Source organism: Salvelinus fontinalis, unplaced genomic scaffold, assembly GCF_029448725.1.
Source record: "Salvelinus fontinalis isolate EN_2023a unplaced genomic scaffold, ASM2944872v1 scaffold_1177, whole genome shotgun sequence".
Lineage (NCBI taxonomy): Eukaryota > Metazoa > Chordata > Actinopteri > Salmoniformes > Salmonidae > Salvelinus > Salvelinus fontinalis.
This window is the reverse complement of record NW_026601386.1, coordinates 1-10679: the sequence shown is the minus strand read 5'-3', so window position 1 is coordinate 10679 and position 10679 is coordinate 1. Positions and strand designations below refer to the sequence as shown.

The 10679-nt window shown below is 39.0% G+C and overlaps 1 long non-coding RNA gene across 2 annotated transcripts; it reads left to right on the top strand.

Moving 5' to 3' along the window:
- Nucleotides 1–1671: 1671 nt before the first annotated feature.
- Nucleotides 1672–3995, top strand: LOC129848791 (uncharacterized). 2 transcript variants are annotated; one of them, XR_008758561.1, is made up of 3 exons: nt 1672–3160; nt 3387–3458; nt 3667–3995. It is a non-coding gene; the product is annotated as an uncharacterized LOC129848791 (long non-coding RNA). The 2 variants fall into 2 exon arrangements; XR_008758560.1 differs by lacking the exon at nt 1672–3160 and having other exon boundaries at nt 3210–3458.
- The last annotated feature ends 6684 nt before the right edge of the window (nt 3996–10679 follow it).

The following is a 10679-nucleotide window of genomic DNA, read 5'->3' as shown; positions in this document are numbered from 1 at the left end:
AACGTCCCGAAAAAAATTCAATAATCTAATAAAACTATATTGAAAAAAACATACTTTACGATGATATTGTCACATTTATCAAATAAAATCAAAGCCGGAAATATTAGCCGTCTCTAACGACAGCTTTTCAGAAGGCAATACCAGGTCCCTTCTCGCGCGTTCCAGAAAACAGGAAATTGGTGTCACGTCATGCCAAGAGCTTTTATTTGACCTCAGATCAAGTTATACACTCCATTTCTTCTCTCACTGCCTGTTGACATCTAGTGGAAGGCGTATGAAGTGCATGTATACTAATACATATCAAGCACATTTATAGGCAGGCCCTAGAAAAGAGCATCGATTTCAGATTTTCCACTTCCTGTCAGGAAGTTTGCTGCAAAATGAGTTCTGTTTTACTCACAGATATAATTCAAACGGTTTTAGAAACTAGAGAGTGTTTTCTATCCAATAGTAATAATAATCTGCATATTGTACGAGCAAGAATTGAGTACGAGGCCGTTTGAAATGGGCACCTTTTATCCAGGCAACTCAATACTGCCCCTGCAGCCCAAAGAAGTTAACATCTGCTAACAATGTGTATGTGTCCATTAACATCCGCTAACCATGTGTATGTGACCATTAACATCCGCTAACCATGTGTATGTGACCATTAACATCCGCTAACCATGTGTATGTGACCATTAACATCCGCTAACCATGTGTATGTGACCATTAACATCCGCTAACCATGTGTATGTGACCAATAACATCCGCTAACCATGTGTATGTGACCATTAACATCCGCTAACCATGTGTATGTGACCATTAACATCCGCTAACCATGTGTATGTGACCATTAACATCTGCTAACCATGTGTATGTGACCATTAACATCTGCTAACCATGTGTATGTGACCATTAACATCCGCTAACCATGTGTTTTTGTTTGGACTGTCAGACTTGAGTTGACTTTTTCTTTTATGTTAATTAATCGATTAATCCATTGTTTGAAAGGGTTAAAAACACGCTGAAAACATCCTAAATACATACGCTGCAATCTACAACGTCATGTAAAAACAAGATGTCATGGAGGTTAAATTAAGTCTGCTTTATCAATGGAACATATTGTGACCCGTCATGGAGGTTAAATAAAGTCTGCTTTATCAATGGAACATGTTGTGACCCGTCCACTGTGGGGCGCTGTAGAGTCATAATATCCATAACAACTACAGGTCAAACAGGGAAATGGTTCACATCGTTTTTCCACCATTCATTTTCCCCACAGGGCTGTGTTTTGTTCAGGCTCACCCTGGTGTGACGTTTTGATAACCATGTAAATCTCTCTAGGACAAGGTGACTGAGGGTGAATGTACACTAGATAAATAGCGGTAAACTGCTGTGTGCCGCTTAGGCCGCCCGTTGTGACTCCGTCAAGAATTCAGACCAGAGCAAGTTTGTATGAAGGTCTGGTTATTAAATGGGTACATAGTTCAATAGTAATATCCTCTAAAACGCTCTGGTGACAAACTTTGCTGCCCTGTTTCCAGTTGTCCACATGGCTGGGAGAACCTATTCAAGTAAGGAAATAGATTTTGGAAATGTAAAGAAACAACGATGTATTATTAGCTAACTAGCTACAGTGCAGGCTAACTCTAATGAGCTGCTAAATGAGCTAGCTAGTTGGCTAGCAAATACTATATAGATAGATAGATAGCTAAGTGAATTAAATATCATCAGCTGTCTAACTTCATATTAGCTAGCTATCTTGATGTATTTATCACTGTAAAAAACAAACTCCAAATGCATTTGTAGGTAGCTAGCTAACAACCATGGAGGGTGAAAGGATAGCAGCCCCTACTGTCAGTGAGAGAGGAGGCTATTCTGGATAGGGCAGGTACTTTTGTGTAGTTCCTGTCCCTAGAAGTGAGGACGGAGATAATAGTAACATAATATTCAGTGTGGTGTAATTTGACTATAATGAAGTGTGTTTCTTGTGAGGTTTTCTGTCCTCAGATAAAGAGCTCTATGAAAGCCAGTCTACATATGAAGAGGTCCCAATGAAGAGCAGTGGTTCTTAGTCCTGGGGACTCAAAGAGGCACATTGTTGTTTTTGCCTCAGCACTGCACAGCTGATTCAAATGATCAACTCATTATCAAGCTTCAAGTGGTATTTATGTATTCATTTGTGATGCTATCCTTGATATGATCCTGTTATTGTCACATGCTACACATGTACATATGTGTGCCCATGGATCTATCAATCCAATGTTATCATGATTTGTTATCAGGGATATTATACTTTAGTAATCCACAATGACCTGGTGATGTAAAAGTCTAATAATTACATTGTCTTCCATATTGCTACAGATACTTTGTAACTGGAGATTCCTTCAAAACGATTGCCTACAGTTACCGTGTAGGGCACTGCAAGGTTGGGTGACCAGGGTCATCTGGGACTGCCTCCTGGAGGAATTCAGGTGTGTGAAGGCTACCTGTGTCCTGCGTAACTTCATGAGGATGGACACGAGGACCAGGAGGGGATCTGCAGCTCGCCGCCGTGTCCCAGAGGAGGAGTCTGCTGCTCTGCAGGATGTTTCAAGGATGGGGTCCAACCACGCAGCAAGAGAGGCAATCCGTGTGCAGGAGATCTTCACCTCCTCCTTCTTCAAAGAGGGTGCAGTTCCCTGGCAACACCATAGACTACACTATGCACAACCAAAGGCTCTTTTAAGAGGGTGCTGTTCCCTAGCAACACCATAGACTACACTATGCACAACCAAAGGCTCTTTTAAGAGGGTGCTGTTCCCTAGCAACACCATAGACTACACTATGCACAACCAAAGGCTCTTTTAAGAGCCATCCACATTGCAATAAGAGTATTCTTCCATTTACTTAGCTATGTCAACTGCAGTTATTCAATTCACAGTTTCTCTCCCTTTGATTTCTACTTCTCAGGTGAGGGTGCTGTTTAGGTAAGGGTGTGATGTCTGTGCAAAAACAAAACAGGCTGTTTTAAATAACCCATATTGAAAAAATGTAGAACAATTTGACACCCTATAACCCACACACTCATGTATCAATCCGATTGATGGATTGTGTTGTGCAGTAAGCAGGCTCAGGTGTATAACTGTGGCTCCTTCCACCTTCAAAGAATAGGCAAGAGGGCCAACCATGGAGAATAGTAAGACACATCATTATTTCTATAACTACGCTATATTGTTTGTCCTTGGGGTCCGTTCATGTTTTTCAGCATAAAGTACTCTGCAGCCACTTAGTGTGGTGTGGACACCAGGTGAGGCCACACACAGATTCCTGTTGAACACTGTGGCTTTAACTACCTTATTTTCTCAATAACAGTCTCTCTCCTTCACTTCATCCCTCTCTCCCCTTCTCCCTAAATCCTCTAGGTTATATCAGCTGTGTCGGTGAACCACTCCTGCATCTGAACTGGCTACATAGAGGGCACAGCATGATCAGAAGTGAGAGGTCACATGGTCAGGTCAACAGGAAGTATTATTAAAGAGATGCTTTACATTGAAATACAGATAGATGCAGTAGTCCCAGAGTTAATGATCCCAGGTCAGTTTTGCATTTCACCTCCTGATTGATGACTAACAATGTTAGAATAAAAACTAAAAACACAAGGCTTAAACATGCTCTCTCTCTCCATCTGTCTTTCGTCTGCAGATATGTTTTGATGTGAGAGGATGCCAACCCCTAGTCCCATCATCGCCACCTCACCTGCTTTTAAGATAACCTTTGGGCCGACTAGAGACACTGCTATATAATTGTGATGAACTGAGAGAATATTTAGGTAGCACTGTGATTCATTAATCATGTGCTGCCTTCCCTGGTCCTATGTGCTTACCTCTTTCCCTTTCTGTCTTTTACACCTCTCTCTCCACCTCTTTCTTTCTCTGTTTTTATAATTCACAACAGATGTGCATTGAAGTACAGATTGAACTTGTATTTATAACACTTGGATAATGAGCTTTTCAATAAAGCGTTTCACATTCTCTACTGGTTGAAATGAAGTGTAATGTGATGAAATACTCCACCTATCCTGTGTTTATCAGATCAATGCAGATGAAGGGCATTAGATGTTGAGATGAACCGGTGTTGGAGTATTTACATGATGCATAGGAAGTGTAGTGTTCTGGTTTTTAACATTATATTTCTGTATATATGAATTAACTAGTTAAATCCTGTTTCTAGTCTATTAGTTACAATGTGTAACCATTGATGTCCCAGGACCAAGATTGGTAAACACTGTTGAAGTGTAGAATTGTAATACATACATGCAGACACAGCGTCATTCAAAGACTGGAATTTGATACTCCTGGTATTGGATATGACTGAATAATCATCTCAAAGACATTCATACCTAAACTGCACCTTTATTTGCCAAGGTAGAGTACATGATTAGTGAACATATTAAATGTACAGGCTACAATGTGGGGATCTCATGCATGGTAATAACTACATGTATATACGACTTGCATCCTTGGCACAACATGATATTATATTCTACTCAATCCATAGGCTTCATTAATGTCATTCAGGCTGTTTTGAAGTTGATACAACTGGCTATGATAGCTGAGGTTCATAGCTAGGTTCTGAACTAATATGTATACCAAACGTTTGGGTCCATACATACATACATAGGCAAATATGTAAGTAATGTAAAGTGATGGGGTGTTTCTAACTAAATGTTTTGTGTTCATAGCTCCAACAGTGCAGTAATATCACACTAAATGCTTGTGTTCCTAGCTCCAACAGTGCAGTAATATCTAACTAAATGCTTGTGTTCCTAGCTCCAACCGTGCAGTAGTATCTAACTAAATGCTTGTGTTCATAGCTCCAACAGTAATATCTAACTAAATGCTTGTGTTCCGAGCTCCAACAGTGCCGTAATATCTAACTAAATGCTTGTGTTCCTAGCTCCAACACAACAGTGCAGGAGTATCTAACTAAATGCTTGTGTTCATAGCTCCAACAGTGCAGTAGTACCTAACTAAATGCTTGTGTTCCCAGCTCCAACAGTGCAGTAGTATCTAACTAAATGCTTGTGTTCATAGCTCCAACAGTAATATCTAACTAAATGCTTGTGTTCCTAGCTCCAACAGTGCAGTAATATCTAACTAAATGCTTGTGTTCCTAGCTCCAACAGTGCAGTAATATCTAACTAAATGCTTGTGTTCCTAGCTCCAACAGTGCAGGAGTATCTAACTAAATGCATGCTTGTGTTCATAGCTCCAACAGTGCAGTAGTATCTAACTAAATGCTTGTGTTCCCAGCTCCAACAGTGCAGTAGTATCTAACTAAATGCTTGTGTTCATAGCTCCAACAGTAATATCTAACTAAATGCTTGTGTTTCTAGCTCCAACAGTGCAGTAATATCTACCTAAATGCTTGTGTTCCTAGCTCCAACAGTGCAGTAATATCTAACTAAATGCTTGTGTTCCTAGCTCCAACAGTGCAGGAGTATCTAACTAAATGCTTGTGTTCCCAGCTCCAACAGTGCAGTAGTATCTAACTAAATGCTTGTGTTCCTAGCTCCAACAGTGCAGGAGTATCTAACTAAATGCTTGTGTTCCCAGCTCCAACAGTGCAGTAATATCTACCTAAATGCTTGTGTTTCTAGCTCCAACGGTGCAGTAATATCTACCTAAATGCTTGTGTTCCTAGCTCCAACAGTGCAGTAATATCTAACTAAATGCTTGTGTTCCTAGCTCCAACAGTGCAGGAGTATCTAACTAAATGCTTGTGTTCCTAGCTCCAACAGTGCAGTAATATCTAACTAAATGCTTGTGTTCCCAGCTCCAACAGTGCAGTAGTATCTAACTAAATGCTTGTGTTCCTAGCTCCAACAGTGCAGTAATATCTAACAATTTCACAACAAATACCTAATACACACAAATCTAACTAATGGAATAAGAATATATAAATATATGGACGAGCGATATCAGAGCAGCATAGACAGATACAGTAGAATAGGATAGAATACAGTATATAAATATGAGATGAGTAATACATAGACAGATACAGTAGAATAGGATAGAATACAGTATATACACATGAGATGAGTAATACATAGACTAAGATACAGTAGAATAGGATAGAATACAGTATATACATATGAGATGAGTAATACATAGACTAAGATACAGTAGAATAGGATAGAATACAGTATATACATATGAGATGAGTAATACATAGACTAAGATACAGTAGAATAGGATAGAATACAGTATATACATATGAGATGAGTAATGCATAGACTAAGATACAGTAGAATAGGATAGAATACAGTATATACATATGAGATGAGTAATGCATAGACTAAGATACAGTAGGATAGAATACAGTATATACATATGAGATGAGTAATACATAGACAGATAGAGTAGAATAGGATAGAATACAGTATATACATATGAGATGAGTAATACATAGACTAATACAGTAGAATAGGATAGAATACAGTATATACATATGAGATGAGTAATGCATAGACTAAGATACAGTAGAATAGGATAGAATACAGTATATACATATGAGATGAGTAATACATAGACTAAGATACAGTAGAATAGGATAGAATACAGTATATACATATGAGATGAGTAATACATAGACTAAGATACAGTAGAATAGGAAAGCATACAGTATATACATATGAGATGAGTAATGCATAGACTAAGATACAGTAGAATAGGATAGAATACAGTATATACATTTGAGATGAGTAATACATAGACTAAGATACAGTAGAATAGGATAGAATACAGTATATACATATGAGATGAGTAATACATAGACTAAGATACAGTAGAATAGGATAGAACACAGTATATACATATGAGATGAGTAATACATAGACTAATACAGTAGAATAGGATAGAATACAGTATATACATATGAGATGAGTAATGCATAGACTAAGATACAGTAGAATAGGATAGAATACAGTATATACATATGAGATGAGTAATGCATAGACTAAGATACAGTAGAATAGGATAGAATACAGTATATACATATGAGATGAGTAATGCCAGATATGTAAACATGCAGGAGATCCACGAAGGAAAGACAGTGATGGTGCTCAGTGATGTTGTAAATGGTGGGGGAACAACCAATTTCGGTATTTTTAAAATAATTTTACCCCCGTTTTTTCTCCACAATTTCGATATTGTGATGTCTCCAGTGCTGTTGGCTGGTCGTCATTGACCTTGCGTAGGCTTAAACACTGGTATACACTGATATTTAAGGCCATTTTGGGTAAAATGCCATTTTATCTCTGTTCTTTTTTAGTCATGTCGGTAAATAAATATCAATTACGGCCCCCTTCTCATTTGCTTCTAACAAAAATTAGAACAGGTCGAATTGTTACTCAGCTCCGTGGTCCTGGAATTCTCTCCTGAACATTTAAAATGTGATGATCTGGTTTCGTTGTTGGAGCTTATTAAACACTTGATCGATGTATAGAAGAGTGTAATTGTTTTTAGGGCAGCTGTTTTTAGTCAAGACGTTCGTGTTTTTAACGTAACATGTTATTGTTGTACTGTGTGTGTGTGTGTGTTTATAGCTTTGTTTAATGTTGTGTACGTAAGTTGTTTTGTCTGAAACGTTGTTCCCCCTGCTGCTATTGGACCAGGTCTCTTTTGGAAAAGAGATGTTATCTCAATGAGAAAAACCTGTATAAATAAAGGTAAAATAAAAAATACAAATATTGAATATATCTATATATTATACAATAATAATATAATATATATCGAAGGTCGAGTCATGCGTCCTCTGACCAGCCAAACATGACCAGCCAAACCGAGCTTCTTAACAGCTACCCGCTTAACCCGGAAGATGCACCAATATGTCGGAGGAAACACTGTTCACCTGACGGCCGAGGTCAGCCTGCCGGCGCCATAAGGTTTCCCCCCCCCCCCCCCCCCGGCCAAACCCTCCCCTAACCTGGGCAGCGCTTGGCCTATAGTGTGCTGCCCTACGGGACTCCCGATCACAGCAGGTTGTGGTACAGCCCGGGATCGAACCTGGGTCTGTAGTGATGCCTCTAGCCCTTCGATGCAGTACTGTCGACCGCTGCACTACTCGGGTATAACTTTTTTTTAACCAATTCTGATGGTTGTTAAAAGTGGGATTTTGACATTATTACCATTATATCAACACACTGGACACTCCCAACACTCCCAACTATCAATCTCTTTGGCACCGTAGACATCAAGTCAGTTGACAATATTGTTTCATACAACGTTGCATTCCATGTTTGAAAGGTTATTTTCATTGAAGACAATCAAAGTTAACATTCCATAAAATGTAAATTCAAGGCTGAGTCTCAAATAGTCGCCTGTCCATTTTAATAGCCGGGCAATGGCACACATTATTAAAATGTATAGCAAATACATTTTGGGTCTAAATTAAAGGAGCTACAATTATAGTTTAATTACATGTTTTAAATAAAATGTCCATAATATCTGCATTAATAGTGGAATGATCGTGTTTCACGATATTTCTAAACATAAAAATATATTCTCGATCTTCTACTGTATTATTGACTGTATGTTTGTTTTACTCCATGTGTAACTCTGTGTTGTTGTTTTTGTCGAACTGCTTTGTTTTATCTTGGCCAGGTTGCAGTTGTAAATGAGAACTTGTTCTCAACTGGCCGACCTGGTTAAATAAAGGAGAAATAAATAACACATAATAATACATAAACATGTAGGAGCAGTATGGACCTAGTCTGTTCATTATATACATCTACATGATGTATTGTTACACCATGTAGGAGCAGTATAGACCTAGTCTGTTCATTATATACATCTACATGATGTATTGTTACACCATGTAGGGGCAGTATAGACCTAGTCTGTTCATTATATACATCTACATGATGTATTGTTACACCATGTAGGAGCAGTATAGACCTAGTCAGTTCATTATATACATCTACATGATGTATTGTTACACCATGTAGGAGCAGTATAGACCTACAGTAGCTAGCTACTTATTTAGATTTAGTTTGACTTAATGAAACTGCCTTAAATGTGCTGCAATAAACATTTTTTATTCGCACTAATCGATCAACACATTCCTGTCTTTGTATCTCTCAATATAATAGTATTATTTAATTAAATCCATTTAAAATAATCTTTGTCTTAAAATAAAATATGATCCTCAACTGCGTTTCCCCTCCAGTCAGAAGACGGCGATGTCCGTCTTTCAGGCGATGCTGCTGCCGTGACGTATAATCTAGTGGACGGTTCTTCCTAAACAGCTCGTCAACCACCTCGGTAGCTTGCTAGCCAACATAGCCGAAAGATTCAAGCTATTTATACGCTTTCGGTGTATATTAGCTACTGTGTGTTAGACACACTTAGGTCGTATCTACTTGTTAACCTATTTAATTTAATATTACGTTATTTTGTATTAGTCAACTATAGTAGCTGGCTGGTTAAATTAGCACTAGCCTAGTCGCGAATGATAGCTAGCTAGCTAACATCCCCGACCATGAGTTCAATAAACTACTCCACTCTCGTTAAAGAAGAGGCGGTCTGCTGGACGGAGAAAGAAGCTCTTGGGCTGAACATTGTCGTTAAAGAGGAGAAGGAAGAAGAGGATGTTACAGTAAAACAAAAAGTAGAGGGTGAGGCTGTTACCCTGAAAGAAGACGAGAAAGACGTTTCAGTGAAAGAAGAGGAAGACGCGTTCAGAGTGAAAGAAGAGAAAGACGTTTCAGTAAAAGAAGAGGAGGAAGAGAAAGAGGTGGATGCAGTTTTTGGAGTGAAGAAGGAAGGGGAGATTACTGTCACATTGAAAGATGAAGAGGAGGAGATAGGAGATCTGATTAACACCAGTAAGTACCACCTTAAATGTGTTTTTAACTTTGGATATTCGGAGTTGGCTCGTCAATACCTCTTAAACGGAGGGCCCAGGATGATGACTGATATGTCTAGAATCAGACGACTAGAGAGCAAGCTACCCCTTATTTTCTCCGTTCCGTTTCCAAAAAGTGACTTAACATATAGATTTGAGAAGGGTCTATCTGCTGACCGCAGACTGGGGGGCACTGCATGTAGTGATTTTCATATAGTGATGATTTACTGCACACCGTGCCCCCCAATAGTGCCATGTGAGAGTTGGGTTGGCTACACCAAAGATAATGGATATACTGACAAGACGTCTCTCCGCCCTAACAAGGGTAGTTGTTGTCCACAAAGCTTCACTGCGGGTTGTCCATCTCCCGCCTATCCTTTCTTTGGGTTGGTGGATTCGTCTTATTATTGTAATCTATTGTTTATGTTCTATGAGGGTTGTTGACGTCAACCACCTGTATTCATTGGAGAGAGATGCTAAGCTACTAGCATGAATATGCACCGCCTGTATTCAATGGAGAGGGATGCTAAGCTACTAGCATGAATATGCACCGCCTGTATTCAATGGAGAGAGATGCTAAGCTACTAGCATGAATATGCACCGCCTGTATTCAATGGAGAGAGATGCTAAGCTACTAGCATGAATATGCACCGCCTGTATTCAATAGAGAGAGATGCTAAGCTACTAGCATGAATATGCATAGCGATCTGGAGGCAACTCCTATAGTGTTTTTTATCAAAGTTGTCGGTATGTCACGTGTCCACATAACAACTTAATCATTATGAAACATCTGTTTGATCAAGTAAACC